Raw genomic sequence first — 21,754 nt, forward strand, 5'->3', positions numbered from 1 at the left:
ATTAGTCATAAGCAAAATGGACTCTTGTTAACTCATTTTACAAATGAAGAAACTAAGGCAAAAAGGGTTAAGTATCTTGCCCAGGGTCACACAGCTAATAAGTCTCTGAAGGCAGATTTGAACTCAGGAAAATGAACCTTGCTGACTTCAGGCCTAGTGCTCTCTCTGTCTGCTGCCTAAATAAACCCTGAAGATGCATAAAATCTAGCTCTTATTGATGTGACAAAGAATGAGAATCTGAGGGTATACTCATAAACTGGGGAATGGCTGAACAAGTTATGGTATGTAAATGTGATGGACAATTTTTGAGCCATCATAAATAATGAAGGAGATGGTTTCAGAGAAATATGGGAAGACTTGTATGAACTGATAAAGAATAAAGAGAAGAGAACCAGAAGAACCATTTATACACCAACAGCAATAAGGACAAACAGCTTTGAAAGAATTAGGAACGGGGGCAGCTAGGTGGCGCAATGGATAAGGCACTAGCCTTGGATTCAGGAGGACCTGAGTTCAAACCCAGCCTCAGACACTTACTAGCTGTGTGACCCTGGGCAACTCACTTAAACCCCATTGCCCTGAAAAAAAAAAAAAAAAGAAAGAAAAAGAATTAGGAACTCTAATCACTATAATGACCAATCATGATTCCAGAGGTCTAAATAAACATGTTTTCCACCTCCAGACAGAGAGGTGAAAGACTCAAACTGCAGAATAAGACATACACATACATACACACACACACACACACACATACACATTTTAGACATGGCCAGTGTTTTAGACTGGTTATGAAATTTGTTTTGCTTGATTATATGTGACTCTAGCAGTAGTTTTGTTTTTCTTTTATTCTCAATGGCAGGGGGAGAAAGAAGATGGGAAGGAGAGGTCGATTTCTGCTGATTTTTTTTTTTTTTAATAAAGTTTGGGGCAGCTAGGTGGCGCAGTGGATAGAGCACCAGCTCTGGAGTCAGGAGTACCTGAGTTCAAATGTGGCCTCAGACACTTAACACACTTACTAACTGTGTGACCCTGGGTAAGTCATTTAACCCCAATTGCCTCACTAAAAAAATAATAATAATAATAAAGTTTTTTAAAGGGTAGGAATTAATTTTTTATATTTCTATCTCTAGCACCTAACATAGTGCCTAGCACATATTAAATATCTAATTCATTCTTACTGATTGATTCTAGTCAAACTGGATTGCTTGTTGTTTTCCAAACAAGCTTTTCTTTTTCTTTGTCCAGGCTAAAAATGGAATTTATTTCTTCCTTCACCTTCTCTTAGAATCCTTTGCTTCCTTAAAAGCTCAATTCTTGTGTATCCTGATCCTCCCACTTTCTAACCCTAATCTCTCTCCCCTGGAAACTACTCTGTCCATATACAAGCTGTTTCCCCTAATAGAATATATGTTCCTTGACATTTTTGTATTTGTATTCTCAGACCTAGCACACATAGTGCCTAGCACACAGCAGACGCTCAATACTTTTTGAATGAACAGATATGCACAACTGCACTTTTTTCCTTATCTTAAAATTTCTCTCCTGTATCTCTCTCATGGATCTTGAAGTTATTTCACCTCATCAACATCTAATACTATACTTTCTGAAAAGAAAAAAATACGCTAAATACCACAAGACCACAATTATGAGCTATGAAATATATGTGTATATATGTATGTATATAGTATGCTTTCAGAGACTATAGTCTTTCTTTTGAAGGTAAAAGTTAAATCACTCATCTTTCCATTTACTTTCACTCTCATTTTTTTCCTGATATGAAAAGTGTTCTTAAATTAATAAAAAACTAATATAACATGAAGTCTCTCAACTTTAAAACATTCTTATACTAAAAAAAAAATTCAGAACAATTAAAACAACCTAATATTATTTCTTAAGACCTTATCTATTCTATCTTGTTCATACAACTATTCATCACACCTCTGGAAAAACTGATTATGAATTCATGTAAAAAATTCATGGCAAAACAAATCCCAGCAAGCAGAGCTGAAGTTTCCTATTTTAATATTTATGTGCATGGCAGTTGGGGCAGCTAGGTGGTACACTGGATAGAGCACAATCCCTGGAGTCAAGAGGACCTGAGTTCAAATCTCACCTCTTAGACACTTACTAGCTGTGTGACTGTGGACAAGTCATTTACACCCAACTGCCTTAAATATCTGGGCCATCTCCAGTTGTCCTGGTATATATCTTACCACTGAACCCAGATGGCTCTGGAAGAGAGAGTGAGGTTGGTGACCTTGCAGAGCCCTCCCTCATTTAAATCCAATTCAGTGCAAGTCATGACATCACCCTGATATCATGGTTCTCTTTGAGAACAAAGGACAAACAACAACAGCATGGCAATTAATACAAACCACAGTAGTAACTACCTATAGTACTAGTTGAAGCAGCCTCATATAGCAGGAAACCATGCTGATTTTGGAATTCAAACAATAAAAATTTCTGTGATATCAGTCTTCCATCAACACAACCAGTCTACAGTTTATCATATCAAGTCCTAGGGAGTTTTGAAGACACACTGGAGCAGGCAAGATACTGAATGTCTAAGGACAGTGTTGGAGAAGGAATTGAAGGAATCTGAACTCAGGTGTTTTGTTTTGTTTTTTTAAATAAAGACCCCCCCCCATTATGTTAGAGTAATCCTTAACATTTGTTTTTCTTTTAAGTTTTAATTTGCATATTCTAGCCTCTTTCATTTCCCCCTGTCTTGAGATGGCAAGCAATTTGATATAGGCTATACATGTACGATCATGTAAAACATTTCCTTATTAGTCATTTTGTACTTGAATAACAACAACAACAAAAAGAATAAAAGAAAGTGAAAAAGAGCATGCTTTGTCATTAGTCCTTTGGGATTGTCTTGGATCACTACTGCTGAGAATGGCTAAGTCATTCATAGTTCTCCACTGTACAATATTGCTGTTACGTGCGCAATGTTCTGGTTCTGCTCACTTCACTTTGCATCAATTCCTATAAGTTTTTCCAGGTTTTTCTGAAATCATCCTGTTTGTCATTTTCTTTTTACTTTCCATATAAATATTTTATTATTTTCCAGTTACATTTAGAGATAGTCTTCAACATTTGTTTTTATAAGATTTCTAGTTTCAAATTTTTCTCCCTCCCTCCCCAAGACAGCAAGTAATCTGATATAGGCTATGCATGTACAATTACATTTAACATATTTCTGCACTAGCCACGTTATGAGAGAACCAGAGCAAAAAGGGAAAACCTCAAAAAAGGAAAAACAATAATAACAAAAAACAATAGAAATAGTATGGGTCGATCTGCATCCAGATTCCATAGTTGTTTTTTTTTCCTGGATTTGGAGAACATTTTCCATCATGAGTCCCCTGGAGCTATCTTGGACCATTGCATTGCTGAGAAGAATCAAGTCTATCACAGTTGATCAATACATAATGTTGTTGATACTGTGTACAATGTTCTCCTGGTTCTGCTCATCTTACTCATCATCAGTTCGTGCAAGTCCTTCCAGGTTTCTCTGAAATCTGCCTGTTCATCGTTTCTTACAGCACAATAGTATTCTATAATTCATATACCACAACTTGTTCAACTATTCCCCAGTTGATGGGCAACCCTCAATTTCCAATTCCTTGCCACCACAAAAAGAACAGCTATAAATATTTTTGTACATGTGGGTCCTTTTCCCTTTTTTTTTGATCTCTTTGGGGAAAAAGACCTAATAGTGGTATTGCTGGGTCAAAGGGTATGCACAGCTTTATAGCCATTTGGGCATAGTTCCAAAAGGCTCTCCAGAATGGTTGGATCAGTTCACAGCTCCACCAACAATGCATTAGTGTTCCAATTTTTCCACAACTTCTCCCAACATTTATTATTTTCTTTTTTTGTTATATTAGCCAATCTGATAGGTGTCAGGTGTACTTCAGAGTTGTTTTAATTTGCATTTCTCTAATCAATAGTGATTTAGAGCATTTTTTTCATATGGCAATATATAACTTTGATTTCTTCATCAGAAAACTGCCTGTTCATATTCCCTCCTCAATTGGGGAATGCTGTTTGTCATTTCTTACAGTACAACAGTATTTCATCACAATCACATATCACAACTTGTTCAGCTATTCCCCAACTGATGGGCATCCCCTCAATTTCTAATTCTTAGCCACCACAAAAAGAACTGCTACAAATATTTCTGTAGAAGGTCCTTTTCTCTCTCTTTTTTTTGGATCTCTTTGAGATATAGATCTAACAGTGATATTGTTGGAGCAAAGCATGTGTGTGAACTCAGGTCATCTTCTTTGTTTACACAGCCCCCAGGGTCCCAAATGGTTTAATTGGAAGGACTGATCAGGGGGATGTGGGAAGGAGAGACACAGAGATGGGAGGGGTTTCCCCTGGCTGGGGACTCTAGGAAGCTGAGTTGGAGGCCTCGGAGCTGTCCTTGATGCCAGTGCTCTCTGTGGTCTCACTGACCTCACTGAGGTCTTTGCTGTTGCCACAGCTGCTGTCCTCAGCTGGGGGGCCAAGGTCCTTCTCACGGCAGCAGTCCCCCACATGGTTGGCTTTGGGATCCATCTCGTTCTCCAGGGAGGCCAGCACGGGGTGTTTGTCTTTCTCCTTCATCTCCAGTTGTTTCCTCAGCTACCACGAGGGTGAAAGGACAAGCAAGTAGTCAAACAGGTGGAGAAACAGATGGACAGTGAGAGGACAGGAGGAGGAAAGGGGGAAACAGAGAGTCCATCCTGCATCTCTAAAAAGAGGCAATGTGGCATAGTAGAAAGAGCACTGGACCAGGAGGGAGTCAGGAGACCTGGCTTCTTGTCCTGGCTCTGCTGCTGTGACCTCAGGCACGTCCTTTCACCTCTATGGGCCTATGTTTTCATCTCATCGGCCATCTGGGTCAGATCTCGCTTCATAGCATAGGCATCCTTCCCACTGGCGTAGTATTTGGGTTCTACCTCACTAATCTGAAAGTTAAGTGTGTTGGAATACAGATGCAGAGCTGCCGGTTACTTTTTCTGACATGCAGGGAGACATATTTTGCACTGAAGTTTTCAATCATGGCCCTTGAGGCCTGGTCCATGGGTTTCTGCACAAGACCTAGCAGGCAGTAGGAAAATTTTAGAGCCAAGGATGTGATATGTCCATGGGGGATGTCATCTGGATCTTCCTCCATCCTGGCCAGAACACAGCCCATGATCTTTCCTTCTCATCTTCAGCAATGTAAGAGAGCTGAGGCTATGATGGACCGTGGCAGAAATAGGACTTCATCTGATAGTTTTCTGGAAGGCACAGCAGGTTACAGTGCTGCATATTCATCAGGTCCTCCCTGCATTACAGATTTTCGTGGCCCTGCCACTTAAGTGGACCCAACCTGGCAGAAGACTAGCGAGGACAAGCCCCAACTGTGCTCTGAGACACCACTGTGCAGCTGCTGCCACTGCCACTGCCACTGCAGGATCCAGGCCCCCAAACTCAGGTCTTCTTAACTCAAGCACAGACACCATACTACCTTGATAATCCAAGGGCCTGGGTTTGAATCCTGACTACTGCTTACTTCCTGTGAGAACCTGAACAAATAACTTCTTTGGGCCTCAGTTTCCTTGTCTAAAAAAGTGAAGACACTGTCCTGGATGATCTCAAAGGTTCCTTTCAGTTATACAAGGATCTATGATCCTATTATAGCTATGCTTTAAAATATTTTAAAAGCCAGGCAGCCATGTTTTCTTTCCAGTTTTCTTAATTTTAATAGCAAAAGGTTCCACACATACCTCGGTGTCAAAAGACTGATAAAAATATGACACTGCTTAAATTGAATGAAATAACATCAACAACCAAACGTTCCCAAATAATTTATTTGTTTTTGAGAGGGAAGTACAGAAATGTTTTTAGTAACCTGATTGATTAGAAGAGAACAGTCAAAAAAAAACACAAACCAATAAAAAAGCCACTAAAATTATTACAGAAGAATATAAAAGTTTTTTTAAAAAAAACAATTTACCCTACTAAAATCCATAATCAAAGACACTCTGGGGATGATTTTGGATATTTTCATAGCAAAAGTCATACAACGAAATAAACAAAAAGGTTCTTAACTTATAAAAATTAAGGATACCATATTTTAGGCTTTGATTAGTTTCCCCTAAAGAGTATCTGTTTTATACCCTAAATTAGAAAAAAAAAAAAGGTGGTAAAGTAAGTTGCTGACCTTTCACATTCTCCCAGCCTTCACCTGTTTTTGGCAGCACCATACCACAGCAAGAGCTGCACTGGGAGTCAGGAGACCTGGGGTCTGGTCTCAGTTCTGCTGCTGACCTTGGGCAATTCACTTTCCTCTCAGCCTTTGGCTCCTCGAGTGTCAAATGATTATCTAAAGTCATCCTTTCAGACTTTAACCTCCTGATTCTAAGCCTCCTGGCTATTTTCTGTTCCTTTAGTTTCCATTTCCCCTAACATTTCTTAAAATTCTTCCAGTTTTTTTCTTCCTTCACTTTCTAATTTTTGTGTTTCTGCAACAATTTCAACACTTCATATGCTTTAACCAAGATTATTTTTTTGGATTAAAAATTATTCATAAGATCAGTCTGTATCTAAGAAATTAGAAATTAAGCATAACAGAAACTGGGATGGTAATAACTACTTGCCAGCAAAGGATATTCTTTGTGTACATCTGTATCTTCATTTCATGCTAAACTGCAACTGTCAATGATAGAAATGTTATGAGAGGTCACAAAATAGTAAATAAATGTAATCAACTCAAAATTATCCATACTACTTTAATTGAGGAGTCATAATGTCAAGCTCAATCTAAAAAAATTGCTTACATTTGACTTATCATATGTTATATGAGTTTGGAGATAGTAGATTCATTTTCTGTGTTATGTGTCTGTTAATGTGTTCTGTATTGTGTGTTATGATATAATATATAAAAATAGTTTCCATTTCCTAAAAATCTGGCTTGTCATTCCAGTTAGCTAAGGCAAACCAGCCACTCTTTTTATGAATTATTTATTATACATTATTCTAGTATATGGATTCATATGTATCTAAAGAATAATTGAAGTTAAGAACTTACATTAAAAAATGTACACAAAATTTTGTAACAGTTTCAAATGACAGTTATGTTTACTTTTTAGGTTATCTGGCAAAGTGGTATGGAGAAAGAACAGCTGATCTAGAGTGAGCACCTAGGTTCAAATTCCATTCCTGACATTGTTACTATCTGTGGGATTTTGGGCAAGACACTTCAGTTCTGTGGGCCTCAGTTTCCCCATCAGTATAAAGAGGGTATTGGACTAGATGAAGCCATCTAGGTAGATCACTTTTAACTCTAACTATGACCCTATGACCTCCTTGGATCTCCATTTTCTATCTGTAAAGTAAGAAAGTTGAACTAAATTATCTCCAGGAGTTCTTTGAATTCTAGATTCTATAAACTAAAAAATAATTTGGGGAAGGAGAACAGGGGAAGGGAAACAGCCCCTTAATTACAGACTGATACTTAGAAGCCTGTATATTTGCTTTTTATTTACACATATATGTATTTGTTTATGGATATATAAAGAAATTCTGTATTCTTCTAGAAGCCAGCAGTCAGTTTGGCAAACAGGGCAGAAACGTAAAAGTATGAGCTTAATTAAGCTGATATTTGTAGGTCCAAAATTCAAGATTATGTGTATCACTATCCCATCTATCTGGTTTAGCTGTTTTTTGCTTGATTTAAGATTTTGCTTTTTACTGGGAAAGGAAAATAGCTGAGTTAAAAGTCAAGAAATAAGTAACTTATTTTATTAATGTTTATAATATCAAAGAGTTTGTAAAAGTTACTTTGAAGATTTTTTTAAATTGGAAATGGGGGATGGGGGAGGTCTATATTAATGAAAGAGAATTCCTACTATGGAAACTACTTCCACAAATGCAGTCTGAACTTACTCCTTCAGCTGGGACTGGGAGATGGAGTGACGGAAGATAACTCTCTATTCAGAATGACATGCTGACTTTAATTTGAAGGTTATTATTTAAATTGTAGGGAAAAGTCTTGAAAAGCTATAAAATAATGGTGGTAACAAGTACCTATCGCCACAAAGTTAGGGAAAAAAATTTCCTTACAATGGTGTTGTGAGCAATTCTTTTTAGTTTATAGCAGATCTTTTTTGAACAGTAAGCCGTGATAATTTTCATACTTTTAAACCATATGAAAAGTGACTGAAAACAACCTAAACTTCTAAAGTCTTTCTATATACTAGACAATCTCTTACGAGTTGCTACCTACTTCTTGACAGACTTTAGAAAGCAAATAAACAATTATTTCACCCTCTATGAGCTCCTCTAAAAAAACTGTTAACATAATTCAATTCAACAAATATTTATTGTATTAACAACAACAACAAAACCTTTCAGGCCACCTTTGGAAAAAGAGCACATTAATGATGCCAGAACAAATCAAGAATATGATAGGAATATTTTATATGCAACAACTTACATATCATTTACTGGACAGGGAAAAAAAAAGAGCTAAGATTTTCAGTTCACAATAGCCTCCTCTATCTGTACTATGAATTCCCTTTCTTCTCTGTCCTCTCCTTCTCCCTTAAGGCCATTTACTGTAGCTACTGTAACAGAGGATCTTACAGGATTACTTTCAAAAGTTAGCTTTATCATCATCTAGAAATCAACACTGTACAAGGTAAAAACCAAATCACTTGTGCTTTCCTTACAGGGTAGAATTAAAGCTCAAAATATATGGCTTAGGAGTACACAAATAATTTAAGAAACAAAATAAGATTGCCACTTTGTCTTAAAACAGAGTAGTTACTACTTACTTGTTTTCCTTAAAAATCTTTGGGTACACAAATTAATCAAGAAGGAATGTCATTATTATAAGGATAACACAGATCACAGATTTAGAGCTAGAAAGGGCCTTAGAAACCATCTAGTCTAACCTTCTCACTTTACTGATAAGGAAACTGAGGCTTCGGGAGGTTAACTGACTCATCTAAGGTCACACAGGGTTCTAAGTAGCAGAGCTAGGGTTTTAATCCCACATATCCAATCAGTTGACAAATCTTGCCGTTTTTCTTCCACAATCTCTCGACTCCTACCCTTTCTCTCTACTCATACAACTATGACCTACTTACCTACCTATTACATATCACCTAGATTATTGCAACAGCCTCTCAATGAGTGTTTGTTTTACGGCTCTCAATGCTCCACATTGCTTCCAAATTGATTTTCTTTAAGTATAGATCTGATCTATTCAATAAACTCCTTATTACCTCGAGGATGAAATAGAAACACCTGTTTAAGAGTCTTTCACAATCTTAACCCAACCTATTACCACCCCTTTCCCACAATTTGTGATTCAACTAAACTGTTCTTCTCTCAGTTCCTCAGGCTCCTTTCTCCTTGTCTGGGCATTTTTGGCTGTCCTCATGCCTGTTATGCTCTGCTCCTCACCTCCACTTCATGGAATCTCTTTCTTCAAAGCTCAGCCTTAAACACTCCCTTCTACATGAAACATTTCCTGACTCCCTCTCCAACTGCTAGGGCTCTCTCCTCCTGAAGTTCCTTGTATGTAAATTGTCCCATTCTTTATGTTTGGCAAATATCTCTGGAACAAAGCCTGGCAAACAGTAGGCCTAAATTGTTTTGTCCTTCATTTATTTATTTATTTATTTTTGGTGAGGCAATTGGGGTTAAGTGACTTGCCCAGAGTCACACAACTAGTAAGTGTCAAGTGGCTGAGGCCGGATTTGAACTCAGGTCCTCATGAATCCAGGGCCAGTGCTCCATCCACTGCGCCACCTAGCTGCCCCATGTCCTTCATTTTAGAAGAGGACCAATGACATCAGTGGTCTTGAATTGCCCATGAATTGGGTTTAATTGCACTGTCATCAGCCTCATTGTCTCCTCCAGAGTGGACATTCTGACTGACCATGGCCCAGGATGCAGTGGATGACCTTGGTGTAACTGATGTCTGACCAATCTGTAAGCACCCCACAGTACCTACTTCAGCCACCTTCATGACCACTGGAACTGTTCCCATTTGCTGGGTGAAGTCTTCGAATGCTTGTGGTAGGCACCCTCCGAACTCACCAACGGTTTTGAGGCTTGTTACCCTCAATTTGCTTTAGCCCATCTACCAAGACAGTTTAACAGGGTGTGGCCGATGCATATGCTACAGTTTCTTGGAACCACAGGTGACAGGTGAGTGCTAGGTAGACACCAAAGTGAATGAGCAAGCCCTCACACCAGAGGTTGTATGGGTTGAATCAACCACATAATCCAGGGTTTGTGGAATAACTGATCCTAATTTCCAAACCAATGTCCTTTTCAACACTCCACAGGATCACTCTAATAAAAGGCACATTAAAAAAACTGATGAAAACAAAGGCTTAAGAAGAGTTTTTTTTAAACCAGTTCAAATGATCTTTTTCATAAATGAGGGTACTGATGTTATGTTACAATGAAAATTATTTAGTGTAACTAACAAGTTTGTAAAAAACACTGACAAAGTACTATAGTAAGCTCATAACCAGACAGTCAACAAACATTTATTAAGTGTTTACTGTGTCAGGAACTGTGACATGCACTGGAGATATAAAGAAAGGCAAAAACACAGTCCTGCCCCTACTCTCAAGGAGCTCACATTGTAATAGGGGAGGCAATATCCAAATAACTATATACATAAAAAAAAATACATATAGTATAAATGGGAGGTCATCTGGAAACAATGTACTTGGGGTAGAGGAGGGACAGGATAAAAGAAAGACTGCAGAAGAAGGGATTTGAATTGAGTCTCAAAGGAAGCCAGGGAAAAGGATTTGGAGGTGATCAGAGAGAATTCCAGGAACCAGGGGCATCCAATACCAACACCAGAGAAATAGGATCATCCTGTGTGAGGAACAGCTAATAGCCAGACCAGTGCAGTTGGGTCATAGAGTAAAATATAAGAAGACTGGAAAGACAGGAAGGGCCCAGGTCATGAAGGATTTACATGTCAGACAAATTACTTCCTATTTTCTCCACTTTAAGAAAATCACTTTGGCAAATGAGAAGATGGATTGTAGTAGGGAGAGACCTGATAAAGGGAGACCAACTAAAAGGCTACTCCAACAGTCCAGGTAAAAGGTGATGAGTATCATGTAATCTAGTGACAGCTGTGTAAACGGACAGACGAAATGAGGAAAAAGAGGGCAGAGGAAGTAAAGTATGTATGACAACAGATTGGATATGTAGCAGAGGTACAAGTGAGGAGCTGAAGATTGCCAAACTGGGGTACCCTCAACAGTAATAGTAAATTTTGGAAGAGGGAAAAAGGTGTGTATATGGCTTGGGGAAGATAATGATTTCTGTTTTGGACATGTTGAATTTGAGTTGTCTATAGAATAGCTAGTTTGAGATGTCTAAAAGGCAATTTAGTGATGTGAGGCTAGAACTCTGGAGAGAGATTGGGGCTGGATACAGATATCTGGGAATCATTTGCAGAGACGTGATAACAGAACCTGTGGGAACTGATGAGGCCACCAAAAAAGACAGGATGGGGGGGAGGAGAAGACAGTTCAGGACAGATTCTTGGGATACATCCAAGGTTAGTGGGCATGACCTAAAGATCAAGCAAAAGAGACTGAAAAGGAAGGAGAGGGTCAGACAGAAAAGAGGAGAATCTGAGGAGAGGAATGTCACAAAAGAAAATAGAAAAGAAAGTGAGTTTGCAGGAGGAGAGGATGATCAATGGTGTCAGAGTGGTCAAGAAGTATCAGGTGTGAAAAAAAGTCATTACATTTAGCAATGAAAAGATCACTGTTAATCTGAAGAAGGCAGTTTCAGTTGAATGAATGATGAGGCCAGAAGCCAGAGTGTGGACAGTTTAAAAGGGAGAGAAGTTGAAGCACTGAGTATAGAAGGCTTTCTCCAGGAGTTTAGCCAAGGAGAGATATAAGATAACAGCTGGCAGGAACAGTAGGATCAAGTGTAAGTTTTTTAAGGATGGGGTATAAACACTGTTGCATTTGTAGGTAATAGGAAAGAAGCTAGTAAATATGGAGAGACTGAATACAAGAGAGAGCAGGGATTATACTGGGGGCCATTTGCTGGAGAAGTAGGAAGGAATAAGATCACTGGTGCATGTAGAATTAGTCTTGGCAAAGAGAAGGGCCACATCTTCTTGGAATTGAAAGAGAAGATAATGGAGGAAGATGTCTGAGTGATAGGAGAAGAGGAAGGGGAAAAGAGCTCTCATTGAATGACCTCCATTGTAACTTTGAGAGGCAGAGAGGAGGGAATAAAGAATGAGGGGAAATGATGCTATGACTGGAAGTTAAAAAGAAATTTCAAACTTTGGAGATAGAAGACTACAATTCAGATACCTGATATATAATAATGATGTAATAGATACCTGAGGTTCTAATTAGCATTTTCAGGAAAAGTTATTAATAAATTTATAATTCTGATATTTTCAAAAAGTCAGTTTAATTCAGCTTTAGTGATTAAAAGTAATTTTCTTTCCACTTTTGTAACTAGCCATGAAAAACAAAAGTTGGCCTCCAGTAACAACTTTGGGTGGGGGGGGAAGCAATGCTTTTTGATTCTGGGTATATTACTGCACCAAGAGTATCTTGTCTGCATGTACTCAGACCAACAACTGTTTGCAGACAATGCACAATTAAGGAGCAAAAAGATTTTTTTAAAAGCCCCAGTTAATAGAAAATCATATCTATTAGACATAAGCACTGATGAAGTAAAAAACATTTAATATAGCTAAGAGGAATAAACAGAAAAATTTTGTTTTATAACACAAAACCTCTTTAAGGTTTAATTAAGTCTTATCAACCAGCAAGCACTTATTAAACACCCACTGTACGATGTAAAGGGGATACAAAGACAAAAAACAACTGGGCAAGAGAATAAGCATTTTTATAGCACCTACTATTTGCTAGCACTTATGCTAAGCATTTTCACAAACCTGCAGGAGAGATGCTATTATTATCTCTATTTTTCTGAGGCAGAGGCTAAATGACTTGTTTAGAGTCAAACAAATAAGTAGGCCTGATTAGCACTCAGGCCTTCCTGACTACAGGCCCAGCATTCTATTCACTGTGCCTCTAGATCAGAAAAGATTTTCACTATTAAAAGCTATTCTTTGGGGGCAGCTAGGTGGCTCAGTGGATAGAGCACCAGCCCTGGAGTTAGGAGTACCTGAGTTCAAATCAGACTTCAGACACTTAACACTTACTAGCTGTGTGACCCTGGGCAAGTCACTTAACCCCAATTGCCTCACTAAAAATAAAAAAAATTTTTAAAAAAAGCTATTCTTTGAAAAGGGTAACTACTGAACACCTTTAAAATATTCAAGACTTGGGAATGACCTCCAATATTACATAAACAATATTAATAGCTTATTTAATAATAGAAATGTCACCTATGTAACCAATGCTCCTCTTGCTTAAAAAAAAAGAAAAAAAGAAAAAAAAACAACCAATAAAACCCTCTCAGTTTTATAAAGGTTTCAAAGTTTTCATCTGGCATTTTATTCCTCCAGATACAAAACAATATCAGAGGTGCTTTCTGGTTCTCCGGTAAATCTTCTGAACTTATAACACAGCCATAGATAAAAGGCCTTGATTTTTAGAAATAAAAGTCACCTAATAATATTACTCATACAGTTATCTTAAATAATTTGATCATGCTACAGAAGTTGCAAAGTGTTTATTATGTATTCAGTTCTGGGGAAGGAACATGTTTCCAAAGAATTAAATATGCATTGTGTAAGATGATCTACACATACACAAAAGAGTAAGCATTTAACCCATTTGGCCTAACTCATCCCTCAGTTTCACTTTTATAAATGTTTTTTTTCCAAATAGCCTGAATGTTTCTCACAAATGCCTTTAAAAACACTTTAAAATAATGGTGAAACATTTAATTAACATTAGGTTTACATTAGATTATCTGTTCCTAGTAAAAATAAGATGTCTACTTTTTTACTGGGTACAAATTCATCATATGTAGTTATATAGCATGACCTTCAGCTGTATTTGATAAAGACAAAAAAAAAAAACCAGGATGAGGTTGCCCAAAAGTGAAATTCTCTGTTCAAATGTTCATTGAAGATATACTCACTAGTTGATTGTGCTAAACACTTTAGCAATAGGCAGAAGAGCTCTTACTACCCCTTTTCATTATAATAGAGCTTACAAGTTTAGGAAAAAAAGAGCTATATTAAAACAGAACTGAAAGGAAGATAAGGTCAAAAATTCTGGTTGTGTGCTAATTTAACTTAAGTACAGAATGCAGTAATATGTCAAATGATTGGTTATGTAAGCTGTGCACACTATAAGCAACATACACCATATATTTGTTTAAATTTACACACAATTTTAGAATCTACTTGTTTTCTAAAAAAGTAAAGTATTATATTCCTTGTCCACACCATACCTACCTCAAAAATTGTATCTTTTCTAATTGTTATTATCAAACACTAAGTGAAAGAACCTCCTTCTAAACAAAATAGAAAGAAGCAATTCCTCTAATCCAGAAACATACTTTTCTGAAACTCAAATTTCTGGGCTTCTGGTGTTTAATATTAGAAGAAAAAAAATCAAAAGTAAAGTAAGGCTGTTTTGACTGCTCTTCAGTTTCAATCTAGAGTTGCCATTTTTAAAATGACAAAACTTTACAGTCTTTACTGTTTTAAAGTACACACTTAAAAAAATTCTACTAAAAATTGTACAATATTTTGTTGGAAATTGCTTATGACAAATTCAGTATTTAAATTACTATAATCTCCAGGGGATAGCCCCTTTTTCATTACCACTCCCCACGCCCTCAGACACTCCCCCTGCTCTTAGTTACTGCATTTTTAAAGGACAGGTGGAGATGAGGCTGAACCTGTGATTTCATTGGTAAGGAAAACTCCCAGGTGATGAAAACTCTAACAAGGAGAGTGAGCACCATCATGGCAACTTAGAGTCACCTTGGGCACTGAGAAGGTTAATTGAAATGCATAGGGTCAAACATGAGCTAGGTCTTAAAAGGTTTTGAGGATGGTTCTCTATGCACGATACCATTCTACCTCTCTAACGTAAATACAAATAATACTAAATGAAAAACAAACTCCACCTGTTTAGGAACTGGTTGTCTCCCAAAAGTTAATCTGTAAAATCAGTTGTTTAGAACTGGGATAAAAACAGTGAAAGTTGGTTTAGCCTAGGGTTGGAGAAAATAAAAGAAAACCTCAAGGCTATAAAATAAACGGCTTACCTGAGATGCAGTTTGGGGAGAAAGGGCTAACAAACAAAGATCTGGAACACAGGCCTGGGGAGAAAGGTGCAGGTGAGGGCTCTGATAAGGACTGGAGGCGGGGAGAAAGGGAGAAAAGGGGAACAGTAGTGGATGGAAATAAGTTGGTTTGGGGAGGGGAGAGGCAGGGAAAAACTATTGTGGTAGCAGGCCATTGTGGAAAGAGTGCTGGTTTTGGAGCCAGAGAACCTGAATTTAATAGCTAGCATTTATATATATAAAAACAAAGCATTTTACAAATATCTCATTTTATCCTAACAACAACCCTGATAGGTGCTACTATGATCTCAATGCTATAGATGAAGAAATGAAGACAAATAGACAAATCCATTTATGAAATTGAAGTTAAATAACTTGGGTCAGGGTCACACAGCTGGTGAGACCTGATTTGCACCAAACAGCTGCCTCCTGTTCAAATCTGTTATTTACTAGCTTTGTGATCCTGGGCAGGTAACATCCTCTCTGAGCTTCAGTTTCCTCCTCCGTAAAGTGGCAAGCTGGGCTAAATAAAGTATAAGGTCTCTTTCACTTCTTAATGTATGGTACCCTAAATGAGGTTATCCTTCCTCTCACAACCATACTATCCAGTACTTAGAAGGATGGAGACAGAGACTTTGGTGGGTAGGGAAAGGAAAACCTCCAAAAGATTCAGGTTTTATTAGCAGGAAGAGAGGAAAAGGAAATTCTACCCTCTATTCATTTTTTAATGTAAAAGACAAGCCTTTTGAAAGTTATAAAGACGTTCACTTATATGCTTTATTGTGAAATATCAGTTATCTATCCCAAACCTTAAAACCAAGCAATTCTTTAAGGCATTTAGGAATTCTTGGTAACTGCTTTTTTCCCTTATATAAAGTGATGCTACATAACAATCATGAAGTCTCTGAAGCTTTTTGCGGGGCACAGGGGTGGGAGGGGAGAGATTAACCAACAACCAAATATTTCGTAACTAGTTATAGCATTAAATCAAGTACATGGAATGGCTATGACATTTTGGGGGTACATACAGAATACTAATAAATTCTTTACATGATAGATTGAATAATATGAACAAGCATGTTTTTGCAAAGTTCTGCCTGGAAACTTTTGTACTGGCCTATTTAATAAGAGAATATAAAATACAAAATAAAAGATTTATAATTTATTAATAGTAAATACAGTTGAATAATAAAGTTTTCAACTAAAAAAATTTATAATAGGTTTTAAAAACCCCAAATACTCAGTAATTCTATCATGAGAATTTTTTTAAAGTTCTTGATGAGAGGCAGAACACTTCATATAGAGCTAGCACCCAATCAGTTTTCCTGAGGTAGGTTTTAATAATTATACAACGTATGCATTTAATACTGTACTGGTGTTGCTTAATATTTTTTCCTGAATTAGTTAATAAGTTATGAGCTAAATTAATTCAAATTTTAAAAAAATGTGTAACAATACAAACCTAGTTTACAATAATCCTACATGAAGGAAGAAAACAAAGTTTTAAATTCCAGAGAATTAAGTTCCAAACTGTTTCTTTTAACAAAAAAGATTCATCTGATCCTGAAAAACACAATATAATTATTGATAGCTTCTGCCTCTGTCATCAAAACTAAGAAAAGTAACTGCTTTATTAAAATAACTAAAAAAAAAGGTATCTACTGTACTTATATAATTAAAAACAGCCAAAAACAAAGTTACTTTTTCAAAACGAATCTTTCATGAAATGTACTGAAAATGTCTGACCTCAAGTTTCTATACAGTTTTTATAACATAACTTTTTGGAAAACTTACCCATGCACTTTATGGAGAAACATATACAATTTAAGATTCGTACTTTTCCATGACTTTAAAAAACACTTTTGTAATGGTTGGCCACCATATCTACATATGAATTCAAAAGTACTATCTGTAGTTTATACACCATCTAATATTTCTGTGGGCAAAATGTTAGCTAATGTTCAGGAAACCGATGTTTTTTTATTTACTATAATTGATGTTGGTGAGATTTGCCAAGAGCACTTCAGCAAAAGTTAAATTAAAATAATCTACTGTATTGGTAAAAACAATGGATTTGGAGTCAAAAGACCTAAATTCAAATCTCAGCTCCGTCACTTACTGTGTGACCTTGGATAAGTCATTTTTGAGCTTATTTCCTCATTCGTAAAATGAGGGAGATTGGACTAAACTGCCTCTAAAGTTTCTTCCAACTCTAAATCTATGATCTCCACGACAAAAGACAACATTTTAAGTTCATAAAGTATGCAAAACGTTGATACATCCTACTAGCCAAGTCAGCATTTCAGTGTTGTCCTGTTTGTTTATGTTCGTGCCTTAAAACGGCAATTTCAAAACTACAAACAAGTTTTATTTTCAAAGGTAAACCCATCCTAAAAAAAAAAAAAAGGATTCAAAAGTTGGGAAAGTTGGTTGGCAGGAAGGGCAGGCTTGCACCTTGGGTAAAGTTCCAAAGCTTTATTCGACTTGACTTCCCCCTAGGAGTGGAAGAAATTAAAAACAAAAACAAGAAACGAAAGCAATTCGAACGCTGCTTCCGTTTGCAAAGCAGTGTGTAACTGGGTGAATTAGATTCCTTTTTTTCTCGGCCCAAATCGGAGGCTCACCCGGGACAAAAAAGCTCCGAACAAAACGCCAAGCCAGATGTTCTTTCCCGGCTCAGCACGGGGGAAGCCCCCACCAGAACTTAGGACCACCCTCCCAGGCAGTTAAACCAATCCCCTATCCAAGCGAGGCCATCCTACCTCCCAACCTGGGGAAGTCCGGTAGGACCTCGATAAATTCACCGTAATCGGAGGCACAAGAAATGCCTTCGGAGACTGGTGGGGAGAAGGGAACGAGGAAGAGAGGGGCAGGTGGCTCGGCCCGGTCCCCGGGCGGCGGCCTCGGGCCAGGGGGCCGTGTTTACACCTGTCACGAGGAAGGGGCGAAGGGTGTGGGGGAGACAGCAAAGCTCCAAACTTCACTCCTGTGTGTGTGGTTCTGCTTTTTTTTTTTTTTCCCGAGAGAGCGGAAGAGGAGGAAATCAGGGCAGGTGGAGGGGTCGGGACCAGGAGAGGGGCGAGAGGTAGGTCCAGGTGGGAATGGGGCCCAGCCGGGGAGGGGGAAAGGTCGACCCCCGCCGGGGCTGGGGAGCAGGGGGTGTCAGGGCGGCGGCCGGAGCCCGCAGCCGAGTGCGAGGAGGGGAAGCGGCCCCGGCCCCGGCCCCCGAGGACGGGCTCGCCCTCAGGCCCGCAGAGCCGCTTCCTTCCCCGCACCCCCCCGGCAGGAGCCCCTCGCCACCGCCCGCCTCCCGTCACCCCCGCCCCTTGCCCCGGCCGGCCGCGGGTCGGCCGCGGAGGCGGCGCGGCGGGAGTTTCCAGCGCCGCTGCAGCCCCGTCCTCAGAGGGGAGGAGACCCGGCGCGACGGCCGCTTCTTACCTGGCTCCTCCAGGGCGGCCGCGATGGGCATGGCTCGGGCCCGGGGAGGAACTGGCTCCTCCGGGGCGGAGCAGAGTGGGCGACTAGGGAGGGCAAGCTTCCCGCCGCCCTGTTAGCGGAGCGGCGCCATCTACACCCACCCGGACTTTCAGCGCCGCCGCGGTGCCCCCATCCCGCTCCCCTCCGCCTGCCGCCGCCACCGCCGCTGCCACCGCCTCCGCCTCCTCCTCCTCCGCGGAGATTCCCCCCGCCCACTTCACACATTCTCCCATCATGCAGCGGGAGAACCGCCGCCGCCTCCGCCGCCACGTAATTTCCGGGCGCAAGGTGGATGGGTCGGGGCCGGGCGGGTGATGTGGGGAGGGACCCCTCGAGGAGAATGGGTGTCACAGACGCTCTTGTCGAGTGAGGAGCCCTGCCCGCCATTTTGGGTGCGGGCAAAATTGCCCTTTTCTTGGTGCGGGTCGAGCCGCGGAGGTAAGTGGAGAAAAGGTCCTCCTTCCTTCATCCCTTCCCCGGGAGAGCCCGAGATCGCTGAACGTTTCGGACGGTTAGTAAGAAGTAACGGTCAAAGCAGTGCCTCGGTCCTGGGTCTCCTCTCCTCCGCCGCCCCCGTCCCCGGTAACATTGAATGGAAAGGGACCACAATCTGGTTAGTTGCTAACTAACCGGGGGACCTGAGTCCTCCCCGCCTCCTGCCTCTCTTCTCTCTTGGGATCCTAACCCGAGGATCAACCCTGGTCCCCTCCCCTAATTTCACCTCGTCCAGCCCCCCCCCCCCCCCCCGACTTTCCCATTCTTCTGCCGCTCTTCTAAATCTGCCGGACCGATTTAGGAAGCCCCGGGGTTCTGGGGAAAGTCAGTTTCCAAACGCGAAGGGGGCGGGGTCGGCGTGGAGCTGACTGCCACTATCGGGGTCTCGGAGAACTGTCAAGGCAGGGACTTTTCTCAGACTCAGCCCGGAATATTGACCGTAACATCAGTGAGGGGGGAACCTGACTCAACGGAAAGGTGAGAAATGAGATCGGATCCCGCTAACGGGGCGATCCCAAAATACCGCTGCTCTCTGAACGCTTTTCTTCTGAGGACCGGGTTCGTTCAGCAGAATTAATTACCTGGATATATACACGGATTATTGTAATCACGCAAAATAAGCCTTCTCCTCTTAACTTCTAAATTACATTTGGTTGTGCTCATTACAGTGTGCGATCCATCTGCTTCAGCAGGTGGTAGGTAATGTGAATGATTTCAGATATTTTCAAAATTTTGAAGTAGAGCAACTTACACAGCAGACACGAGAGGAGGATCCCGCGGCAGCACCCGAGTGTCTGGTTCTTTGGTGTGAGCACGGTAGCAGCATATCATAATCTATCCCCTCTGCAATCTATTCCCGTGGACTTTGAGAGCTAAAATAGAATATTTGTCTCTCGCAACCCAGTCCTTGTAAAACACGGAGAGATTGCATCACGAAGAATTGGTGGACAAACGGATTTTTTTTTCTGCTCCCCGTATAGTGAGAAAAGTTAATATACTGTATTAATTTATTCCTGTTGTATTTTGCCCCCTGCTGGTTCAGTAGGTGTACATTTTTGCAAAGAACCCATACTTTACTACAAACTGAAAGGAAACTTTAAAAAAAAAAGATTTGGAAAGAAAAAAGTAGATTGCACAAAAGCGTATGTATGTGTTAATTTAGAAGTTGTGCTAAATGGTAGGATTCTGAGGAGAGCATATGTAAGAGTAATACAGCCGTGGATTCGTCTCATCTAATTACCCTGTTTCATTTGAAGACAGGTTGCCATCCAGAGAAAGGAATAAACTGGATCATGAATTCAATCATCCAGGGTTCTGCTTTAGGAAAAATTTTGTTCTTGATCTCACCTGATGTTTTATTTGTGACTACAACATGAAGATTTTTTTTCTTTTTTTAGCTACATGACTCTTTTACTCTGACCATTAGAATTGCAGAACTCTTTTTACAGGGATCCTTTTTATGTTAGGCAGTAGTTTAAAGAGGGGGCAGCTAGGTGGCACACGGTGGATAGTGAGAGCCAGGCCTGTAGTGAGTAAGACTCATTTTCCTGGTCTCTGACACTTAATAGCTGTGTGACCCTGGGCAAGTAATTTGATCCCGAGTTTCCTCATCTGTAAAATGAGCTGGAGAAGGAAATGGAAAACCGCTCTAGTGTCTCTGCCAAGAAAACCCCAAATGGGATTATACTGAATGCAATGATACTGCATTTAATTGTGAAGGCTTATCCTTTTAAAAATGTTAATCTAAAGCAAGAGTTTTTCAGCTTTTTTTGTAATGGTCACCTTTATATTCAGTTGAAGACTATTAGACCCCTTCTCAGAATAACAATTTAAAATGCATATGCAATTATATTGAAATATAGGTATCAACATTTAAAGTGGGGAAAAAAGTTCATAGAACCCAGGTCATAAACTCCTACTCTAAAAGATAATAGATTATTATTGTGCCACAAGAAATGGCAAATATGAAGAATAAGAAGAAATACTGTGGGACTTGAAGTGATAACAAAGAAAATAGGATCAAAATAACATGCATATATACTAACTGCAAGTATATACAAATAATAAAGATAAAATCTAAAAAATAGGTGTTCAAAAGTCAATATAAGTAAACAAGTTAATACATTTTATTATACTTTAAAAATCAATACAGTTTAATAATACTTTAAAAATCACAAACTTCTATCAGTCAATCAGTAAATATTAAGTTCCTACCATGTGCCAGACACTATGCTTAGGGCTAGGGATACCAAAAAGCAAAAGACAGTCCCTGTCCCCAAGGAGCTTACAATTTAATAGAGGCAGTCGTTGGTGTTTATCCTTTATTCTCAAAGAGGACCATGCCATGATGCCATGACTTGCACTGATCTGGGTTTAGGTGAAGGAGGGTTGTGCAGGGTCATCAACGTCACTCTCTCCTCCAGAGTCATCTGGGTCCAGTGGCAAGATACATATCAGGATGACTGGAGATGGCCCCACATTGGGGTTAAGTGACTTGCCCAGGGTC

General features: G+C 39.6%; 1 protein-coding gene and 1 pseudogene across 2 annotated transcripts in view; both read right to left on the reverse strand.

Moving 5' to 3' along the window:
• Nucleotides 1-18,913, reverse strand: part of AFTPH (aftiphilin) — a 109,657-nt gene extending 90,744 nt beyond the window's left edge. For both annotated transcript variants that reach the window (XM_043983635.1, XM_043983634.1), the window contains exon 1: nt 18,715-18,913. The gene's annotated coding sequence lies outside the window, so the exon portion shown is untranslated. The remainder of the gene's footprint in view (nt 1-18,714) is intronic.
• Nucleotides 4,405-5,319, reverse strand: LOC122740848 (annotated as a pseudogene).
• Nucleotides 18,914-21,754: the final 2,841 nt, after the last annotated feature.

The sequence above is a fragment of the Dromiciops gliroides genome, chromosome 2 (assembly GCF_019393635.1).
Source record: "Dromiciops gliroides isolate mDroGli1 chromosome 2, mDroGli1.pri, whole genome shotgun sequence".
In the NCBI taxonomy this organism is placed as follows: Eukaryota; Metazoa; Chordata; class Mammalia; order Microbiotheria; family Microbiotheriidae; genus Dromiciops; species Dromiciops gliroides.